Genomic DNA, 22,689 nt, shown 5'->3' on the forward strand with positions numbered 1-22,689 from the left:
CCACATCCAAGGGAGGATATAAGCTTCTGGTACCGGCCTCCTAGGCCACTGAGTCCCCAGGGTGAAACTGCAGTTTTCAGACCCCGGGTAGGTGCACGGTTTTGTCTGTAATATTAGTGATGGGGACTCTGTTTTCACTCCTTGGCCAATGTCACTGATCAGAGTGCTTTGGATAATCAGCCTCCAGGCAGTTCTTCACTTTCAGGAGCCTCCATCACTAATCTCCGGTAACAGTGTCGTCCTTTGAGGCGCACATGGCAGGCACCATCACCGTCCGGCGGGTAAAATGGCAGCTTGACCGTGGTTGGGGGGTGGTCATATCTCCCACTGGCCCATCAGTTTGATCCTCCTTCTCCATACTTTTCTTGAGGTAAGCCTGTTGGCACGCTGGGTGCCTCTTCATAGATGGTGCAAACTGTGGATGTGCCATCGCCATACACATCTTGGCTAGTGTACCGAACAGAGCAGAGTTGGTGCCCATGACTATGGGCACTTCGGGATTCGGGCTCCTCATGGTGCACACTAATGCCAAAGTGATGTTCCCTCCGCCACTTCCTGACTGAAATGGATCTTCACACAGGTATACACCCGATATCGTCAAGCAGCATCTCCTACTCCCATAGGGTAGATGTGCCATATGTTGCCGATAGTAGGGCTCATAGACTATGGTGACTTGAGAACCACTGTCCAGTAATGCTGTAGTCCTTCGCCCTTCAAGATCAACGGGGATGGTCATGGTGGGCCCCAATGAGGCCAGCAGGAATGCCTCAGGGGAGACTGCTTTGAATTTGTATTCTGTTGCCAGTTGCTGGTTGTTATAAAGCAGGTTCCAGGCTCTTTAAGTTAACTTCATGTAAGTTTATTTCCAGCTTAATAGTTACAGTTCCACATGAAGACATTAAGGACATAAGCTTAGACAGACACCGGCTCCCATCACCCAGGGCCAGCCAGCTGTAACTGTCTCTGAATAGAACACTCACTAAGAATATTCTATCATCCACACATAAACATTCCACACGACATCACCAGCTACATCACCAGAGACAGACACAATACAACACTGGTAGTATCTTCTTGGGGTTGCAGAGCTCCAGTACGAGACGGAGGTGGTCAGCTGTGGGACCCTTCTGAGCCTTACTTTGATACTTGGTAGTGGGTACTCCAGAATTCGGTGACGTTAAAGAGAGGCGGGAGTTACTGGCGAGTAATTGGTTCTAAGGTACTAGTCTTGGCTAACATCTCATCTGTGATAATGTGTAAAGGGACCTCGCCTACTTTGAAACAGGCCTCTGGACTAAGCCCTTCAGCTTGAATCCAGTGTAACACACATTTATGCACCATTTTATTTTCTTCTCTTTATGTAGTTAATGTCTAATGTACAAACAGCTCTCCTGTCTGGTAAACAGGAAAAATACCCAGAATTCTCTCTGTATCGGGTGAATGTCCCCATGGGATCTCAGCAGTGCCTCCAAGACTGTGTAAGAAGGGGTGAGCAGAAACCTGTAGGAGTCCTGAGCATGGGATACTTACACCTTACCGCACGCATGTGCGAATGACAACCCAGGAGGGTGATGGGTGGATCCTAATAAAATGTCCTATGGTAGACCTTAGTGTGGGCAGTATGCCCAGTGGGAGGGTTGGCCCTGACCTATTGGCAGATTAGCCCTCGTGGCTAACAGTAATTAGTGCGCACCATGGTTAAAAAAACAGTCAGACTTATTTCCTTTGACCAGCTTGACAGCCTTCTTTATATGACAGTAATTATAAAAACTAGACCATTGGTAATAATTCATTACCTAACAGCAGCCGGTCACACGGTGAGCAAGTTGATTCACATTTGGTATATAAATAATTAAATATCAATTGGGTCACATGGGAGTGAGTCAGTTCACATTTGTTAAATACATTAAATATCATCAACTGGGTCACATGGGAGTGAGTCAGTTCACATTTGTTAAATACATTAAATATCATCAATTGCGTCACATGGGAGTGAGTCAATTCACATTTGGTAAATACATTAAATATCAATTGGGTCACATGGGAGAAAGTCGTACACATTTGGTAAATACATTAAATATCATCAATTGGGTCACCTGGGAGCAAGTCAGTACACATTTGGTAAATAAATACCATCAGCAAGAGCTGCTAATTATGTATATTTATGCACTCTTTTTGTATATCCGCTTGCCAAACTTGCTGACTATGCATTTTCTCTATAATTGTATCTATCCTCATTTGTAACCAAGCTTAAATAACCTAAGGGTCCGGCGTGCTTGACAAATAAATAAACATCAATTGGGCCACCTGGGAGCAAGTCAGTTCACATTTGGTAAATAAATAAATGCCATCAATTGGGTCACCTGGGAGCGAGTCAGTTCACAGTTGGTAAATAAATATCATCAATTGGGTCACCTGGGAGCCAGTTAGTTCACATTTGGTAAGTAGATAAATAAATATCAATTGGCAGTTTACTTATTCTGTTATCACATACATTGTACTAGCAACACTGCAGCTTCTGAACTCCTGGTCTCCCCTCTTATTGGTAGCTGCAGACTACCACAAGACTCTCCACACATTTTCACCACAACACCCCACACAAGCTGCATAAAATTGGAGTACTTAATTTGACCACTAACCGCCCATCCTCCTCGTGAAATGGGAAAACTGGGAGAGGCATATCCCCACAACAAATCGCATAACCTCGGACAAGGCTGGGCCTCAGAAAAGAAACTGTGGGAAGGACCAACGGTCACTGTAAATGGCTCCCCTCTCCAACCCGATACTCTTTGTCCCCTCTGGCCCTGCCTGAAGCAAGTACCACACGGGAGCACAGTATGATTGTTTGAGGTAGTCTTTCCCAACAACTCTTCACCCGAATGCTACATGCCGAGTCTGGCCGCTCCCCTCTCCATGCCGACGGGGGAGAAAGAGAGGGAGAGATGAACACACTTCCTGGAGGAAAACACAAACTACAGGCCTATCATGGCCTATGGAGGAGCTCCCGACGTGGGTCTGAGGGAGAAAACGCCTCCGCGACAATACCAGCAAGTACGGACTCACTCGTGTACCTGATAACAGGCATGGTATCAAGTGCCATCCAGGCCTGTCTGCAAATGGAATCAATGTGCACGTAATATTCATTGCACGTTGTGTGCTGGGCCTGCATCTCTGCACTTTCCCACTCCTACCTTACAGCGACTACGGCAACGGATAGACTGGTGCAGCTCTGTCTCTCACTCTAGGGTGCCTGTGCTTTGTCACAGCACCCACCAACTTTACACTATGGTGCTTGACACCAGCACACCCTCTCAATCCCGGGTAGGAGAGAGAGGAATGGCGGTCAGGACAGGGGACAGCCTCAGGGGACTTCCCACCACAGCTGAGCATCTGGCTGCCCTCGTCAATGATCTCTAGCTCCCTTGCCCTCTTGTCTCTCCAGGTGCTCTCTCAGTGCTCTCCCCTTAGGAGAGTTTCATCAGGACTTTATGCACCCCGTTGACATTCCACCTCGGTTTGCCAGCAGGGGAGCTCCCATCACAGTTAAGGTGATTTCACCTCACAGACTGTCTCGCTACCCCCTGCTGGCAGATCATACCATGTACTCTGGAAACAAACTCTTATTGCGCGAGGCAGGGTGAGAGAAAAAAGAGAAATGGAGAAAACAAATGCCTGCCAAACGGGATACCGTGCCCACACACACAGAGACCCACAAGAATTGCGTGCTTACATATATTTCTGGAGCTTGCGGATCTGCTTAGATCACATGCACTGCATAGTCCTTCATCTAGTTGTAGTCACAGAGTATTGCAAGATTTATTTTCGAAAACGGATGTCGACAGGGCCTGTTAGTAAATACAATGCCTAGTGTGATGTGTACTTTACCCATGGACCTTCACGCTTTGAGGTCCCTTACATTGTTTCTTTCCGCCAGCCATGGTGGCCTGTCGCAAGTTGCAGAGTTCCTTCCAACTGATGCCTTTGACTAGTTAAAAGTTTATTTGTAGACCTCTCTTTTTTTCTCTATTACCTGCTCTTGCCGCAGAGCCAACTAACTGTTTGACGGCCTTTGACGGACAACTCCATCGTTGACGACTTGACTGAATCGACAACCAGATGTGGCCTTCACAAGTCTGTTCAGGCTTTGGCCCTTACATTAGAGAGAGTGGGGGGGGGTCTTCATGCTGACTTCTTTTAGAGAATGCATTTTCTGCCATCCCCTTTCCCTCGCCTAATTGCCCTTTTCATTAATAATGGACAAAACTCTGTTTAAATTTTGCCCTACCCATCCCCGAATATTCCTTTGGAAAGACACGCACCGAATGTACAATTACTAGGGATCACCCCAAAAAGCTTTGCAATTCCTGCAAGCTTTTCCGCCCCCAAACTCTAAAAGATCAACACACCAAATGCTGGGCCGTCCATTCAACGCAGGCTGAAGCCTCCATCGACGTGACAGAGGACTCCAGCAAGGGCAGTATCAGTGTCCTTAGTATGAACCCCATGTCCGGGCCCCCAACTCCAATAAGCAGGTCAGCGACTCTGTGACGGAGACGACACCCAGCTGCCATAGCGCACACACATCCAAGAACATTAAGCAGATACCCCACGGCCGACATTCGATGAAATCTTCTCTGTCCCCTGGGCCATCGCTTACGACACATGACAGGTCTCTGAAAACAGACCCAGATCGGTTCAGACACTATGCACAAAAAAAACTCCTTTCGTGCACTGAAAAACAGGCGGCGAAAGGCACATCAGCGCCCTCCAAACAAACGCTGAAAATGGAAGAATTAATAAAAAACACGCCCCTGCTGACCGGTTAATCACTAAGTCACCAAGAAAGTCGAAACTCCTGACGCCTTTGTCCTCCATAAGCGTGCAGCCTTTACATTCTTCTTCCCCTGTAGACAGACTCTCAGGGGCTATGCATCGCAAGCACAAGGCACCCTCCCAAGCCACCCCTACCATGGCAGACTTCCCACCTTCCTGTGACCATACTCCTGAACAGTTAAACAGAATTTTAAAGAGGATGTCATGCTTTGTTGACTTTATGGACAAGCATCCAGAAAAACTAACGTCTCTTGGAGATGCACCACAACAAGGGGCTTAAACACATCAACCCCCTGCCAAGAAACCTTGCTTTGAACCACAGCCTAGCACCTCTGGCCTAGGCCCTCTGGCTTCCACCTACCAAGACCCCTCTCAGGACATGTGTGATGTGGATCTTTCAAGGTCACAAGACCCCGGCTCTCAAGGGGACCTGTATAGTCAGGACCAATATTACGACGACTATGACATTGAAGGTAAGCGTCCCCTCACTAAGGCAGTTAACCCACTTCAATGAGAGGCAATAAAGGACACACCCCAGGAGGGAATGAGACCACGACCAAGTGCGGTTGAAATTGAAAGTTTTTTTATGTAAACCAATATAGGGCATGCAAAGGACTCTGCAAACTCCCGAGAGCGCTCTGTCTGACAATGGCAAAGACAGTCCTTTTATATTACAAATACACGTCATGCATGAGCTAAGCTATAGGGGCCACATAGTCTTGGGGATTGGATGGCGACATCTAGCTACTATGTTAACTATATGTTCGGTGCTCCATGATTGGCGGGGATCCACGTGGTGGCATCACGAAATGCTTGGTTCTGCTGGGCTCATCGGGGTGGAGCTCTAGGGCACTTGCTGTCAACGGAGATTCACCACTTTGATTCTAGAAACTTGCCCTTGTGGCCATTCTTACACATTCATCACACTCATCTATACCAAGTTGTTATGTAAAACCTCTAACACATCAATCTAATACCTCGGTGGGGTCACAGGAAAACAGTATGCAATACGAGGTTTCCTTCATACATCATCGTAAAGGTGTCATTAACAAAGGGTCCAGTCTTATGGGTCCAGGTGTCTTTTCAGGGGGCATGGGTCAAACTACCTTCATCATTTTATCCTGTTAGAAGTAGTAAATGATGGCTCTGGGGGATGTTTGTACAAGGACGGATAACTGTCTTCGTGGTCCGTTGAATATGGGGTGAACTAGAATACCATTAGGTCAGTGGGGGCACATAGCTGGCACCTCAAAGGCGGCGGGATTTGGGGCTGAGTGGCTAATAATTCATTTGGCCTGGCCATGGCAGTACACAGTGGTTGTATGCTGGCCTCTGACATGGGGGAGGTAAAACTTGATGCGGGTCTCGCAGGAATGCAGGGAGGTGAAGCTGTGTTGTTCGAACACCAGCAAGCGCCGATGGGCCTTGGCGGGAGGAGGGGGAGATGGCCTTGTAACTTTGTGCGATTCTCTATTCACGGAGCTGCACAAATATTATTAGAGAGGACGGACTGCTAGGGCTGGGGGCATTAGGTAAAGTGCACATTTCTATCGTTCACAGGTGCTCACATTACTAGGTTCATAAAATGGAAGTTTTTTCATTGGCGCATACATTACATAACGTTAGTCAGTCTGATGCTTGCAACTCATGAGGAAGGTGAACATACAAAAGCGTGAGGTAGCACCAGGTTGGGTTATATACTCAGGAGCAAGGAAACAACGTGTTTAATCTAACATTTTAATTACAGTAAAAACTGGCTCAGTGCCTTAGGTGGCTTAAATGCATTACAACATTTTCTATCACATCATACGTAAGCATTTTATATATTGCTTTTTCGTTACTCTTTTTTACATTAGCAGCAAACATTGGTCGGTACAAGGCGGATTTGCGAGTGGTCATATGTCAGGCACCAGAACATGAAGGTGTGTTGGGGCGGGCGGGGGTCAACTCGCTTTAATACGAGTAACTGGCATTATACGTTTTAGCACTTTTGAACACACATTTTAGCAGCATGGATAAGACCGGGAAACTCAAAAGTTTTACATTCATGTTCAACCCTTCATCTGGGAGGAACTGGGCTGGCGGTCATGAGAACCATATATTACAAGCACAGGGGTTAGGCGCATGGTCGGGGTATACTTTATGGGGACGACTTTTGTTCTTTCCCAGACCCCAACTACAAGTCCGGTCACCTCTAGGGCGATGATGTACTGCGAAAGGTAAATTATACAGTGTTTGTTCTGTTACTTGTTCGCGTCTAGTTGCTCGTGAGAGCGGGGCTTCAGCGGATCTGCCATGCGGTGGAAGCTGGGGGGAAGTGCAGGACTCTCTGTACGTGGTCGAGTGGGGGCTGAGCTGCAGCGTTTGTACGCATGTTGTTCTACTGAGGCCTGTGTTCGGTATATTCAAAATGGAGTCTCTGTGTGTTACAAAATGGTGTCTATGTTATGCTGGAAGGCGAGCCGTGCAGCCTCACTTGTCGATCCGCAGCCACCCTGCCTCCCGGGCCCAGGTGCATGGGGGGCTGCTGACGAGTCATGAGCCTCACGTAGGTGGGCAAGTTCGGGGGAGGGAGGTCCTAGAGACCTGCCCTCCCATACAACATCTACGTCATCAAGTCGCCTGACCACTAAGACCATCCTGTAGAAGATTCTCCCGTAGACAACCAACTACAATACAATGAACTGCTGCTGTGGGCTGCCCAACTCTTTAGTATTGACACCCAAGAGGCACAAGTGGACAAGGACTTTGTGGAGGACATTCTGGGAGACATGAAGTCCGCCACTCAGTTCATCCCTCTTATAGTCTGTACAAAGATGTATAAAGCCCTCCCTACTTGCGCCTAATCTCACAAGGGCGGTTAACCCCAGAATAGAGAAATTATTCTGGCCAGCGCCCACAGACCCCCTCTGTACATTATGGATCAGCTAAAACCTGGTTCACTAGTCGTCACCACTACCAGAAAGAGGGCAGCAGATAATGCAGGCCGCATCTTCGCAAGAGGCACGCTCATCAATCGCCATGCTTGCCTCAGACAGTCTGGTTTTAAGCTAAAGACTCAGGCCACCCTCCTTAACATGCTGGTGGAGCTTAATGTACTTTTCGGTAAAGCTGTCAAAGACGACCTCACAAGCGCAAATGAGTATGACACTCTTCAATCCGTTGGCCAGTTAACAAACAAGCCGCACGAACAACGGGGCTCCTCAAAACTCCAGAAGGTTTCAGGGTCAGGGTTCACAGCGCTCTTCCGGATACACTCAGGGTGGACAGTCTTCATCTAGGGGCCAATATCAAGGACAATCTTCCTCTTCCAGTATTCAAAGAGGAAATACAAGATCCAGAAGAAGAGGCAGAACCTCACCTGGGAGAGGCCCCACCCCTCCCAAACAATGACGCACTGCTACAGGTCCCCTCCCATGCCACTCCAGTAAGTAGGAGGTCGAATTTCACACTTCACCCACTCATGGGAGCGGCTAACGTCGAACAAGTGAGTGTTGTCCACCGTGGCAGGGGGGTATTGTATCGAGCTGTTATAAAAACTACCCAACCGCCCGCCAAGACAGAGAAAAATGGCGCCAGAAGAGAAGCATACTGTTAGAAGAAGTAAAGGCACTGCTGGAGGAGGACGCCATAGAGGTCGTCCCAGCAAATCAGGTAAACAAGGGTATTTATTCAACGTACTTCCTTGTGCCATTTCTATGCACACAGTACTAGATCTGTGCTCTGCAAACAAATATGTCAAACCCTAAAAGTTTTGCATGACCATGCTTCAAGAAGTAATCCCCCCTCTTAAAACGGGGGACTACATGGCAACATCAGATATGAAAGATGGATACTTTCATATTTCAATGCTCCCTGCGCACAGGAAATATCTACGTTTAAAGATAGCACCACCAATTCAAAGTACTCCCCTTGAGCGTCGCCTCAGCACCCAGAGTATTCTCAAAGGGGATTGCAGTAGTAGAAGCACACCTGCGCAGAAAGTCCATCCCAGTATATGTATGATATATGTTATGGCATTTATAACGTGTTTCAAGGCACGACGAGGCAAGGGAGGGGAACAAGGGGACATAGAACGATCGTACTTGGCCAAGTGTCATTCAGATCACGCAAGTGCATGGGAAGAGAGGAAAGGAAAGTGCAGTACATGGGAATAGATAATAACAATAAATAAAATAGCGGCCAAGATGTGGCAAGTGCCAAGGTAAGTGCGGATATCAGCTATCGAGGTCTGGTGGGGGGGACTGAAAGTATACAGAAAGGTCCCCGAGTGCAGGGGTTGCCAGGGGGGCAGTGCAGGTGTGTTACGCTGGCGGGAGAGGGACCTGGGCCCGGGATCAGAAGGGTGTCCAAGTAGCCAGTGCAGTACCAGTTTCAGCCAGAGGTCAGCAGAGGAGAGCAGGAGAGAATGCAGAAGCAAAGAGAAAGGTTTTGAGGTGTTTCCGGAACCGGGGATGGTTCTCCTCAAGTTTAAGGGAGGCAGGGAGGCTGTCCAGAGGGAGGCACCAGCCGAGGAGAGAGATCTACCACCAACTCGTTGCTTGGAGAAGCGACTGACCCTGGGGGAGTTGGAGGTAGATGAGTGAAGAGCTCGAGAAGGAAGATATTTAGGAAGAGCGAGTTGGAGGTATTGAGGCCCTAGATTCCAGAAGGCCTTTTGGACGATGCAGAGGGTTTTAAACTTAATCCTCACAGCCACTGGGAGCCAATACAGAGATTTCAGTCCTGGAGAGATACGATCCATGTGCTTAAGGTCAAGTAAAAGACTTGCAGTCCTGTTCTGGATGAGTTGCAGAGGGCGGAGAGTAAAGCAGGCAGATTTAGAAAGAGGCTGTAGCTATAGTCCAGCCTAGAGACAACCAGTACTCTGCAGACAGTGAGCTTCTGGGGGAAGGAGAGGAAAGGCATAATACCTCTGAGGAGGTGCAGCTGGTAGTGTGACTTCTTGGAGACGTCAGAGATGTGAGGAGAGAAGGAGAGCGTGGAGTCGAAGATGACCCCGAGGTTTTTGGCTTTGCACCCTTATCTGGACGACTGGCTAATCACCAGGGAATCCCCTCAATTTGCAAACAAAATACACAAAATACAATAGACCTTCTTTTCAATCTGGGTTTCTCCATCAACGAAAAGAAATCAAGTCTAATCCCCAGCCAAATAAAACAATTTCTAGGAGCAATTCGAAAGACAAAAGAGGAGTTGTCTTTCCCATCAAACGAGAGTACAAAACATGCTGTCGCAAGTACCTCACTACAAGACCGGTCGTCAGATAACTGTACGCAAACAAATCGTCTTCTTTCGCTAACCATTCCTGTCTTGCAGGAATGGTTAGCGAAAGAATAGTCTCAGGCAAGCAGTCAGTGGGACGATCCAATAGTTGTTTCACAACCTCTGGTACAGGCTCTTCACTGGTAATCCAGGGACAAACTGCTAAAAAGAAAACCCTTCTGCGTTCCACCAGCACAAGCAATCCAAACTACAGACACCTCACTTGCCAGATGGGGGGCTCACTTCCTTCACCACACAGCCCAAGGCCAGTGGACACGTGCTAAAGCCTTCCTTAGCTTCAGACGTAATACCTTAAACTGGCTGAGAACTAACGACAATTGAATTTTGCTGCACTTTACTACTTAATACTGCATCATTTAATAGGACTATTACTCTGCTGATAACGACTTCCCCAATGTATCTTTGTACTCAGCATTTTGTATGTATCATTATGTCTTCCACTGCTGTCCTTGACTTGTTCTCCTTACACCCTTACTCTGTTTTTCTGTAAGTTAAGCCTAAATTAAACTTGTAACCTTTTTGCACCCAGTTATCTTAAAGGTTTGGTGCACCATACAAATAAAGAAAGAAAGAAACAAACAAACAAAGCCCAGAGATGCATCATCTGAAACCTTTGGCAGTCCTCAAGGCTTTCAGCAATATCTTACAGGTCGCACAGTGCAAGTCCTTACAGATGGCACCACTGCCATGTTCTACATAGACAAGCAGGGAGGCACACACTCTCAAAGTCTGTCCAAGCTATCCCAGAAAAATATGGAAGTGGGCACTCGAGCGGAACATGTTCCTAACCTCGGAACATGTTCCAGGGGAACACAATTCTCTGACAGGTACGCTAAGCATAAATCCTCTACCAGAAGAAGGTATCTAGACTATCCATCGAAAATGGATTCATCGAATTGAAATCCAACTAAATGTATTCATTGAAAGTCATTTCCATCAAATGCACTTTCATTGAATATATTTCGTTGGATTTCGGTTAGGGTTGGGGGGGTGCCCTTGGGGGACTGATGGGCCTCTCTCCCACTATACCGGTGTCTCAAATTTAGCTGACCAACTCACTCTCAAGTGTGACAAAACCCACCAGTGTATTACTGTGGAGTGTCCATCTGATTAGGAGCTCACGCATCACAAGGCGCAAGCTCGAGCTGCGCCCCTCCAAGCCACTCTTCAACTAGTAGATACCCTTCCCAAACCCACATAGCTAGCTCACGCTCTGAACCGCGCTCAGTGAGACGAATAATAAAGAGAGCCACTGATAACACCCAACTAAACAACCCGTAAACCACCTCCCCATCCCCACTAAGGACAGGGATTGAACGAGTCACCAACTTCAGCCAGAATACCACCGACAGACAGAGCCCAAACTAGTAGCGGACAGCCACAAACACCCTCTACTACACCACAATACAACCAGACCAAAGCAGTACCAACTGGACATCAGCAAACAAAGACTAAGCAACTCTCAACCTTATAATGCCGCGCAAACGACCCATTCCAAGGAAAAGACGAAGAGAAGAAAGAACAATGACTCCAGAACAGCAACTAAAAACGACAACTATAGAATACACCCCGACAGACAGGAACACAAATCGAACCAACGCGGAGAGAAGAGACAAATCCCTCTACCTAACTCCATACCTCGATGACAACAGGCAACCACAGCAATCCAACCTAACGTTAGAATAAGCTACATCAAACAACCCAACACAAGCAAGTAGAAGGAGGTACAACACAAAAAACAACAAACACACAACCTATGCGATAACACCCTACATCACCAAAGCAAGAAGAACCTCCAATCAACAACCACAACTCCCTGAAGACGAACCCGACGAAAAAAAAAAAAAAAACAAGACAAACCCTAGAAGAACTCTTTGAAGACACTGACACCCCGAAACCCACAGCCCAACAAGAGATCGACCAGGACGAAAACCTCAACACCGATCAGAAGACGACCTCAACAAGAAAGTCCAAACCAAACAACACCTCCAAACTTCACTGCAATCTAATAAACGCAAGATCCATGTCAAAACACTCAACAGAGATCTTCGACCTACTCAACGGCAACAGCATTGACATCTTGTTCATCACAGAAACATGGCTGGACGACAACTACAAAATCACACTCCAAAACTGCCTTCCAACAAATTTCAAATGCCTGCAAATAAACAGAAAAAACAAAAAAGGAGGAGGCATCGCAATAGCATTCAAAGAACACCTGAAAATAAAACTGACGAACCTCTCAACATCCTCAACTGTGAAACCATGGTAATACACCTAGCAGCGAGCCCAAAAAACCAACATCACATTCATCCTGGTGTACAGACCCCCGACATATGATGCAACATTTGTCGACAACTTCATAGAAGCTATCACCAACTTAGCCATCAACCACGAACACCTAATCATCCTAGGGGACTTCAACATCTGGTTTGAAGACAATCACGCTAACTCCTAAAACTCACTGATGGAACAACTCACCACCATGAAACTACGACAACTAGTCAAAGGGGCAACTCACTCGGCAGGACACACCCTCGACGCAATTTTTGCCAACAAAAAACTCATCACCATGGCACCGCCAATACAAATACTGTGGAGTGACCATCTCATCATCCCATTCATGATCACTCTGCCTACTCAAGTCTGCATCCAACCCCCGAAACTCACAACCACCACGAAAAGAAACTGGAAAAACGTCAAAGAAAGCAACCTGTTTGAATAACTGGAATTAACCAAACCCTCAACTACAGAACTAGAGCTAGCTGACCTAGACGGGAAAGCGGAGATACTACACAATTGGATCGCAGATACAATAGACAAGATCGCCCCAGAAAAACCGTTCACCCCATCAAAAAAAAGAGCAATGGCAAAATGGTTCACCCGACTATTAAACACCATGAAAAAGGAAAACAAAAAAATGGAACTGGAATGGAGGAAAGAATACAACCAAAAAAAAAAACACTGTTCCAGAAACAAATCTGCGCATACAAGAAGGAAATTCAAAAGGCGAAGAGAAGACATTACGATGATGGAATCACCAATGCCACCAACACACAAAAAGAAATGTTTAGCATCATTAAAGAAATGAGAAACCCACCTGGCTGCAATAACACCCCAAACCCCTCAGAAAAACTATGCAACGACCTGGCAGACCACTTCAACAAAAAAAATCAATGAAATCCGACAAACCATACAAAAGAGACCAACCAACCACACCATACAACCTAACAAACCGAATAAGGAACCACAGCACAACCTCAAACGCTTTCCTTAAATATCAGCAGAGGCATTCGCAATGCTGGTTAAACAAAGCAAGAAAGCTGGATCACCCATGGACCCATGTCCCCCAGACATCTACAAGTCAATCCTCGCACAAGGAACGCCAGCAAAACACTACAGAAACCTTCTAAATCTATCGCTAGCAACAGGGACTGTTCCGAGGATCTTCAAAACGGCATACATCAAGCCACTCCCAAAAAACACAAGTGGCGACGTAGAAGACCTCTCCAACTACAGGCTGATCTCTAACTTCCCCTACACGGCAAAACTTCTAGAAACGTACGTATATAAAATAACCCAAGAACATGTAGAAAAACACCACCTGCTAGACCAAGCTCAAGTCGGTTTCAGACCAGCAAGAGGAACGGAAACAGCACTATTATCCATCTGGGACGACCTCAAAACTAACGCAGACTCAAACACTACCTCAGCCCTTATTCTACTCGACCTCTCCGCAGCATTTGACACAGTTAGCCACGACACCCTGACCAAAAGACTAGAAGACATAGGCATAACAGACACAGCACTACTCTGGACCAAATCATTCCTAACAGACAGAACAGAAACCGTATGGATTAAACCATTCAAATCCACTCCACGAGTTAACGACTGTGGAGTGCCACAAGGATCTTCACTATCTCCACTATATTTCAACATCTACCAAACTCCGGTCATCAAAATCTTCATAAAATACAACATTACATGTTACAACTACGCAGATGATACTCAAATCATCTACAAAATCGAAGATACCGATGCTGATCATTCAACCCTGATCGATTGTCTAAAAGAAGTCTTCAACTGGATGAATACCAACAACCTGAAAATCAACCTAGGAAAGACAGAAATCATGATCGTATCCAAAGACCAAGAGAACGAAATCACCATCCCATGGCCTATGGAAATGGGAAACGCACCATCACCATCTAAGGTAGTAAAAAATCTGGGAGTCCTAATGGACAACACCCTAACCTTAGAACCACAAATAAATGCAACAGTGAAGAAATGTTTCTTCCTCCTCCGCACGGCAAGAAGAATTCTACCTTTCCTCTCCTTCACGCACAAAACACTCACTATCGTCGCCCTAATCAGTCAAGAATCGACTATGCGAACAGCCTCTACCTCGGAATACCAGAATACCTCCTGAAGAAACTACAGCGGATCCAAAATGCAGCAGCAAGTCTACTCCTCAAACTATCCAGAAGAGAGCACATCACTCCTGCCCTAAAAACACTACACTGGCTCCCAGTAAAACATTGCATCACCTTCAAAACAATGTGCATAACGCATAGGGCAATCAGCAGTCAAGGAGCAGAATTCCTTCAAAAGAAAATAACAATCTACAAACCAACGAGACCCCTCAGATCAAGCAACGAAGTCCGCTTGGAACTCAAACCATACCTTAAGAAAAAACTTGGAGGCACCTCCTTCTACCACCTAGCCGCCAAAACCTGGAACAACATGCCAAAAGAAATCAGAAACACCGAAGATCGCCTAAAATTTAGGAAATCACTAAAAACCTGGCTCTTCAACACCTCAGACCCAAACTGAAACAAAAAGTGAAAAGGGATTACTAAACTGAAAAGGACACAGCCCCAGAAATGACAAGGAAGCTCCCACGGCTCCTAGACGGGTGACACCGGTTAGACTGGAACACAGGCGACACGCACGGAGACAAAGTTCAACCACCCCAGCCAATCCCACCAAACATCTCCACCAGCCCATTAGTTACCACCAGATACCACACTGCTGTGGAATGGTCGAGATATTGGCAACTCACCACACTACCTGACTTCTGGACTTCGTCCGGTGCACTGGCAACAGGAATATGTAGGGAGGACAGGGTGTGATATGAGCGAGCCGGATAGAGGTAGGGGCCAGAGAAATAAGGAACATCGGAACGTCAGATGGACCCAGATCAAGACAGAGCCGAATCAGGGGAGACTACGTAAACCAGCACTTCAATCCAGTATAGAGATGCCAACTAACCAATTCCAGTAACAATTTCCCCTCTGCATACACCTCTCAAACTCCAAACCAAACACAACCAAACCTACAGCACAACAAACCGCACAAACTTCACTACATTGCAACAACAAAACAAAAGACACATAGGGCCTCATTACACGGAATGTGGTAAGGGCACCGGTACTGGTACACCCTTGCTGCCTTACTACGAGGTCCCTTTGCCGGACCCAAACTCAACGGCTGGTTTTAGCAGCCGTTAAGGAACGGGCCCGCAAAGGGACCTTGGTGCTAATTACGTTACTGCAATTTGCGGTACCGTAATTAGCTCCTTCCCCATTGAGCCCTATGGGGGCAAAAATGGGAATGGGAAAGTGCCTTGGTGAATGGGGAATTACCGCCCCCGATCACCTTGTAGTAGGGCGGTAATTCCACCATCCACCAAGGCGGACACAGTAAAAAACCGGCGCCAACCATGGCGCTAATAGCGCCATGGTTACCGCATACCGTGTAATGAGGCCCATAGACTCGCAGATCAGTACAAGACAACTACTACCGGCCGCAAACACCCCAGGCCCAGCCAACAAGCCCACCGGGCTGAGGCCGCCAACAGCACATCACTGCACTCTTGCACTTTTCCCGCTTACTCCCACTAACTCAACCTCCCCTCCTCTTTCAGAGCCGCCAGAGTGCCAGGGGACCACTCCGGTAGTGATAGTGCACGGTACAGATAGTCCTTTAACATTAACATTAACATAAAGAAAATATTACATGAAGCTGCCCAGTGCCGAAATACTTTAAATATTTCAGGTCTGGACAGCTCCATTCCAATATTCGATGGACACGTTTCGATGGAAATGTACTTATAAATGTAAAAGAAAACATTACGATAAATTTTTTTGGTTGTATTTTTTTCGATGGATTTGCTTTTTGATGGTTGGGATTCGATGGAAAGACCATAAACCCCAGAAGAACACGATGGCAACTCGACAAACATATCCTAGGTGTAATATTCTCACAATGGGTGCACCCCCCATTAGACTTGTTTGCCACAAGCCTAAATGCACAATGCCCAAACTTTGCGTCCAGATTACCCGAACCAGGGTCCAAGGGGGAATGCCCTGTGGATGAACTGGTCAAGGAAATTTGCTTACGCTTTTCCCCCAACAACACTCCTGAGCAAAATAGTGCACAAGATGCGCCAGGAACAAGTGACTCTAATCCTAGTTGCTCCTATGTGGGCGAGACAACCTTGGTTTCCACATCTGCTCAAACTGGCGATGGTGCGACCCAATCAAGCTCCTGTGCCTGTAACATATGCTAACACAATACAAGGGAGCATCTCTCCGTCCGCGCCCTCAATCTATGAATTTGGCAGCTTGGCTCCTGAAGTCATAAAATGTGTCCTCTTTAATCTTCCACAAAGATTTATGGATATCCTGAAGGAGGCACGCAAACTGAACACCAGACACTGCCATGTCAATAAGTGGAAAAGATGGTTCCATGTGTTTATAGCGACACCCTACATAACGGCATACATTTTAAACGACCTCCCCGTTTCTACAACCTTTTTACCCATCCCCCAACTACACCCACCCCTTTTAGTCCCTTACCCCACCCTCATATATACTTTTACTAAAGAATTTGACTTTTTGTCGTTATTCAGGTGTTGTTTAATATGTTTTTCGGGGTTTTTTTCTTCGTTATTAACACTCCATACCGAAAAGATTTGTGGTATGGTCCACGTCACAAACAATAAACCCAACAGAATGTCCCCCAGCTAATATTCTACATTACATGCTCTACCTACTGTAAGGAAGGCATGGTATCACAGACAATAGTGACCACAGTTCAAGGGTGTTTATTGAACCTTATCAACGGTGTGATAAATGCCTATCTAAACCTAAATCTAAGATGGGCGCAAGCTACGATCATCTAATAATAATGCAGTCCTAGTGGAGTCTCATCAAAATAATAGGGTCAATACTAAAAAACCTATTGCCAATCCATACTGCTAATTTACAAAATAGTGTGGTGAAATGTTAATGGAAAAGAAAGAAGTGTTCACAAAATGACAAGATAATTCAGGATGTTCAGGCTGTTGTCCTCCCTTCCCCACGTTTTCAGCACTGGACAAGTCGGTTCACTCGAACATAGCACACTCTTGGGACTTCTTCAGCACAAGGACACAGTTATATTCCAAGCATCAGGGCAGGGCCTTCTATGCCCAAGTCTCTTGATCCAGAGGGCCTGATGTATCAAACAATTGAAAAAGTTCCTTTCCAAGTATTCAGATAGGGCGATTTACTCTTCACCCTGGATACCCCTCAGCCAGCTCACATCCCCTTTTGTATCACAATCTTTTCTCGGGTCGCTCACTGTTCACCTCGGATCCTCCTCAGTTGGGCTCAGATCCCCTTTTCACAATTAGGCTTGCTTAGCCGGATTCGGCCCAATTACAGTTTGTATATCTTTTCTCGGTTGACTCACGGTTCACCCCCCGGTTCCCGCTCAGTCGGGTTCAGATCCCCTTTTCACAATAAGTCTCCCTCAGCCAGGCTCAGACCAGTTACAGTTCGTTATTCACAAGACGGGATTCCCTTTCCCTTGCTTTTACTTGGCATCCCTCTGTCGGTTTCACTACTGTCCATGTAACACAGTTCACTCAACTTTACACGCATGCAAGATTTACTTTCCCTTGCTTATCTTTGGCATCCCTCCATCTGGTTCACCATTACCCTGTTTAACTCAATTCCTAACACTTGTCAAAGACCTTCGACTGTACGAGGGATTTATCTTGACGCCCGTATGGCCACTTTGACTCTTTCTTCTGCCTCTTCTCCCAAGGCCTTCTGGTATTTGCAGTTTTAGATACTTTAGTTTCACAATATTTCCTCAACTTAGCTTCATACCTTGTTTCTCATTCGTCAAAGATTTTCAACTGTACGACGGATACATAAACTCATGCCTCTTCCCTCGTATGACCACTTTGACTGATCATCCCCTCTTGCAAGGCTTCTTATCACATGCATAGCCCCTGCATCCTTCACCACAGTTCAGTTTACAGTATCTCTTGCTTGCGGTTCCACGAAACTCAGTAAGTACTTCAAATGCTTATCGCATCATAAATTCATGCAAGCCGGCTTCTCTTCTCACTCACTGGCAGTGTCTAATATTCTGTATCGTTTGGGATTTTGGGAGCTGCAGAAGCCAAAAGGGGGTTGTTTAAATGAGGTCAGGATCTCATCTCCTGCCCCTCAAAGACCTGGGTTTGCCTGCCTGGCCCAGAGGAGGAGTTCTACTGTGGGCACCGCCAGGCAACCCCAGGTGCCCCTGGTCTGGCCTTCTGGAGGTACAGATCCCCCTCAATACTGCAGTCTCATCTCAAGTAACAGGGCGAGGGTCTCTGCAGCTTGCTTAGTCTTTCTCCTGCTTCCCGGCACCTTCCAGCATCCCCGACTCGCTCAAAGTGTGCCTTTGTTTTCTACCTTTTATACTTCCTGGGAGAGGTAATTAGTTTCAGGTGTGCATAGTTGTAAAGGGAGGCCTTTGTTTGCCTGGCCTCATTCGTCTGTTTTCTGTGTCTGACTGGATTTTCTGTCAGTAATGTTTATCCTCCCTTTCCCTCTCTTCCTCGTCTCAGTGTTTACTTGAAATGGGGAGGTTGATTGGAAAGTCAGTAAATCTTGCACAGTAGGACGGGGAAGATGTTTGAAAGGAAAGGGGATACTCCATCTCACCATCGGGTGCCCCTACCCTACTTCCCGAGGACCCCTCATCCAGGTGATCCTCCTGCACTGGTCCACCCCCAGGAACTGGATCCAACAGCAATGGCTGTGTCCTGGCCACCTGGATGACAAATCCATGGGGATCAGTACGTGAGACACCCTCTGGTTTCTCACACTACTAGACTCAGGCCTAGTATTCAACTCCATCATAGTACATCTGGCGGCCCTGTCCGCTTACACCACTTCACAAAACAAGGTGTCTTGGTGGAAAGTATTCATGGAAGGATTAAAGTGGCTATACCTTCCAATTTCCAACGCTCCTTTGGGTTGGGATCTTAATGTCGTGCTCTCCAACTCATGGGTCGGCCTTTTGAGCCTATGCACAAGGAGGCCAGCTTAAAACAACTGACTTACAAAACTGCCTTCCTGGTAGCTATCACCTCTATAAGACGAGTCAGTGAGCTACAGGCTTTGTCCGTACAAGAACCTTTCTTCATAATCCACAAAGACAAGGTTGTCCTCAGAACACATCCTAGGTTTTCACCTAAATTCATCTCAAAGTTCCTTGTTAATCCATAAATCGTCCTGCCTTCTTTCAGAATCTGTCCAACTCCGCTGAAAGGAGCCTCCATAAACTGGATGTACAGAGGGAAGCCTTGTACTATGGGAACAAAACTAAACCTCTAAGGAAACAGACCACCTCTTCGTTTCTAAAGCTCCTGGAAGAGAGGGTGATCAAATATAAGAAAACGCCATCTCCAAATGTATAGTTAAGTGCACACAGCTCTGCTATTCCCTATTCAAAAGAGTTTCACCTTTCACTCCAAGGGCTCACTCTACCAGAGGTACAGAAACTACCTTAGCCTTTATTGGAAATGTCCCTTTAGACGCCATTTGCAAAGCTGCTACTTGTAGTTCCATTCATACTTTCTGTAAGGAAGGCATGCTATCAATAATAGACAGACACAAGTGATCACAGTTCAAGGGTGTTTATTAAACTGTTTAGGTAGGGTGGAAAAACGCCTAGTCTAAACCTAAACCTAAGATGGGAGCAAGCTAAGACCATCAAATCAAAATAAGGCAGTCCTAGTGGCATCTTGTCAAATAGAAAGGTCTATACTAAGAAACACATTTTTCCAATCATTAAGCTAAATAAAGAAGAGTGTGGGATAATGGTCACAATAAATAAAGAAGTGTTCACAAATAAAATGTCAGGATGCAGCAGTTGTGGTCTCCCTTCCCCACGTTTTGAGCACGGGACAAGGCGGGACTCTGAAGCACAGCACATGCTCAAGCTTTCCCAGCACAAGACATCAGTTTTCAGCTATCGGGATCTTTGATGGCCAAGTCTCGTGTTCTCTAAAAGGTCTCTTTCTTTCGAGGGCCTGATGCATTCAAAATAACAACAAAAGTTCCTTTCTGCTTGTACGTTGGGTGATGCTTTTTTCACCCTTAGATCCCTCTCTGTGGTATTCACGAATCTTAATTTCTTTTTAAACAGTTCAAGGTGGGCAACTCTCAGGGGGGTTCATTCTTGTCAACACACTGTTCTTTGGGACTTTAAACTTTGCCCCTTTCCATCGGCATCCCTCCATCAGGGTCACTCTTGCCAATCTTATAGTTCCTTCTACTTTCTTATGATGTGGGATTCACTTCCCTTATTCACAATCGTCTGCCAATCAAAGACTTTCGACTGTAGATAGGATTTTACTAGACCCGTGTATGACCACTTTGACCCTCTTCTCGCCTTTCCCAAGGCCTTCTGGTAATAGTAGTTTCAACAATCTGGTAATCACCCAGAGTTTCTCCAGTGAGCACCCATGTGGTTCCTGGCTCATCTGCAGCTGGCTTTCCCCTTTTACATCAACAGTTCTTTGTACATTCTGCAATCAGCTGTTTGCTACTTTTGTTCAACACAGTTCGGTTTCTTGATCGGTCCTCCCCTCAACTCACCGGCTGTGATGAACCGATTGGCTTTCTTCGTATCAGGTGCCAAGGCTGGTACCACAGTAGCAGGCGTCTCCCTCTGTCCTGCTTATCAGTGTAGGCACGCTCTGTGTACATCTGCTGCAACACACTTGGGCCATTGCTCGCAGTCTTAAATTTCTTTCCACTGAGGTCTCGAAGGGCTTTGTCGGAAAGGGCAAGGTCGCTTTTCTCCATGTCAACCTCTTGGTTCACGTTGTCTTTCTCCTCCTGTTGAACTTCTGTACCCGGATAGCAGTCTCGTCATGCGATCTGCCTTGCTCGTATGGTGCTCTCGTGCTCCACCTTTTATCCCCGATGGGGAAGGGAAAGGGCGATCGGGTGTTTGTAATTCTGGTCAATTGCCTGACTTCGCCTGACCCTTCTGTTGGGACACGTCAAGTAAACAGCTCTGGTGTTTGTCCGTCGTCTTTTGTGATGTTTGTGAAAGAGTTGTTAAGGGGGGGGTAAAGGGTTTGTATAGGGGTAGGACGGGGAAAAGGTGTTATAAGAAGGCGGATACCGCATCTCACCCGTCAGTGTCCTACTTCCACTCCCCGAGGGACACACCCCCACCCCATCCACATGATCCTCCCTCAATGGTCCATCCCCAAGAACTGTATTCAATAGCAATGGCTGTGTCCTGGCCACCTGGATGACAAATCCCTGGGGACTAGTCAGTGAGACACTGTCAGGTTTCTCACACTTCACAATTGCATTGACACTGACTTTAAAGCAGATTCACAGGTGGGACAAGCGGTTCTAAACATCTCTTTGCCACTGTACCTTCTCACTTCCCACCTCCTTCTCAAGATACTGCTCACTAATCTATGCAGAGCATGGGGTCTAAGCAGATCCACAAGTTCCAGAAGGGATACCTTACACACCATAATTGTATTTCTGGTGCTTGTATTCACACACGCCCACCCTTTCTTCCCAACTGGAGTAGAAGGCGCATAGATGTTTTTCTGGGTTATCACTGTTTGTTTTATCACATCTGTACTCGCGTTACACTTCATGCAACCTCATGTCAGAAACAATCTGAGCGATCTCAACATGTGAAGGACCACCAGTACAGTGCACATCACGCTATGGATAGTATTCCTAACACGCCCTGTCGATGTCTGTTTTCGAGTTTTGAAAACATACCTAGTAATACTCTGTGACTACCACTAGATGTCGGACTATGCAGATCATGTGAATTTAAGCAGATACAAGCACCAGAAATAATGTTACGTTGAGTATATATATATTGCCGACCTTGTTAAGCTTATCTACAGCTGTGTCTCCCCACAAATAGAACCCCTTGACACACTCCAAACCTATCTATTAACTGCTTGAGAAATACATAAAAAATAACTTCTTTGGACACGCATTTGCCTGAAAACGGGATACAACTGTGAGGTTGGGGGATTACAGACAAGAATTAAGCCTGAGATCATACAGGAACATGCCATCCAGGTCATTCAAGTAAGCTGCAGAGTCCAGGTGGCAGGGAGGTGATCACTGTGCATCACACAGTTGAAAAAGGAGCACAATGAGAGCTGCCATCATACTTCTTTTGTTGTCAGCCTTCCCCCTGCCATGTTACTACTGGAAGGTGAGGAGGTGTTTTAATGGCCGAGGGGGT

General features: G+C 46.5%; 1 protein-coding gene across 13 annotated transcripts in view; it reads left to right on the forward strand.

Moving 5' to 3' along the window:
* The window catches only part of CAMTA2 (calmodulin binding transcription activator 2), a 1,813,542-nt gene that overhangs the window by 1,280,479 nt on the left and 510,374 nt on the right, over positions 1-22,689 (forward strand). The window lies entirely within an intron of this gene.

Source organism: Ambystoma mexicanum, chromosome 1p, assembly GCF_040938575.1.
Source record: "Ambystoma mexicanum isolate Mex_15411 chromosome 1p, UKY_AmexF1_1, whole genome shotgun sequence".
NCBI lineage: Eukaryota > Metazoa > Chordata > Amphibia > Caudata > Ambystomatidae > Ambystoma > Ambystoma mexicanum.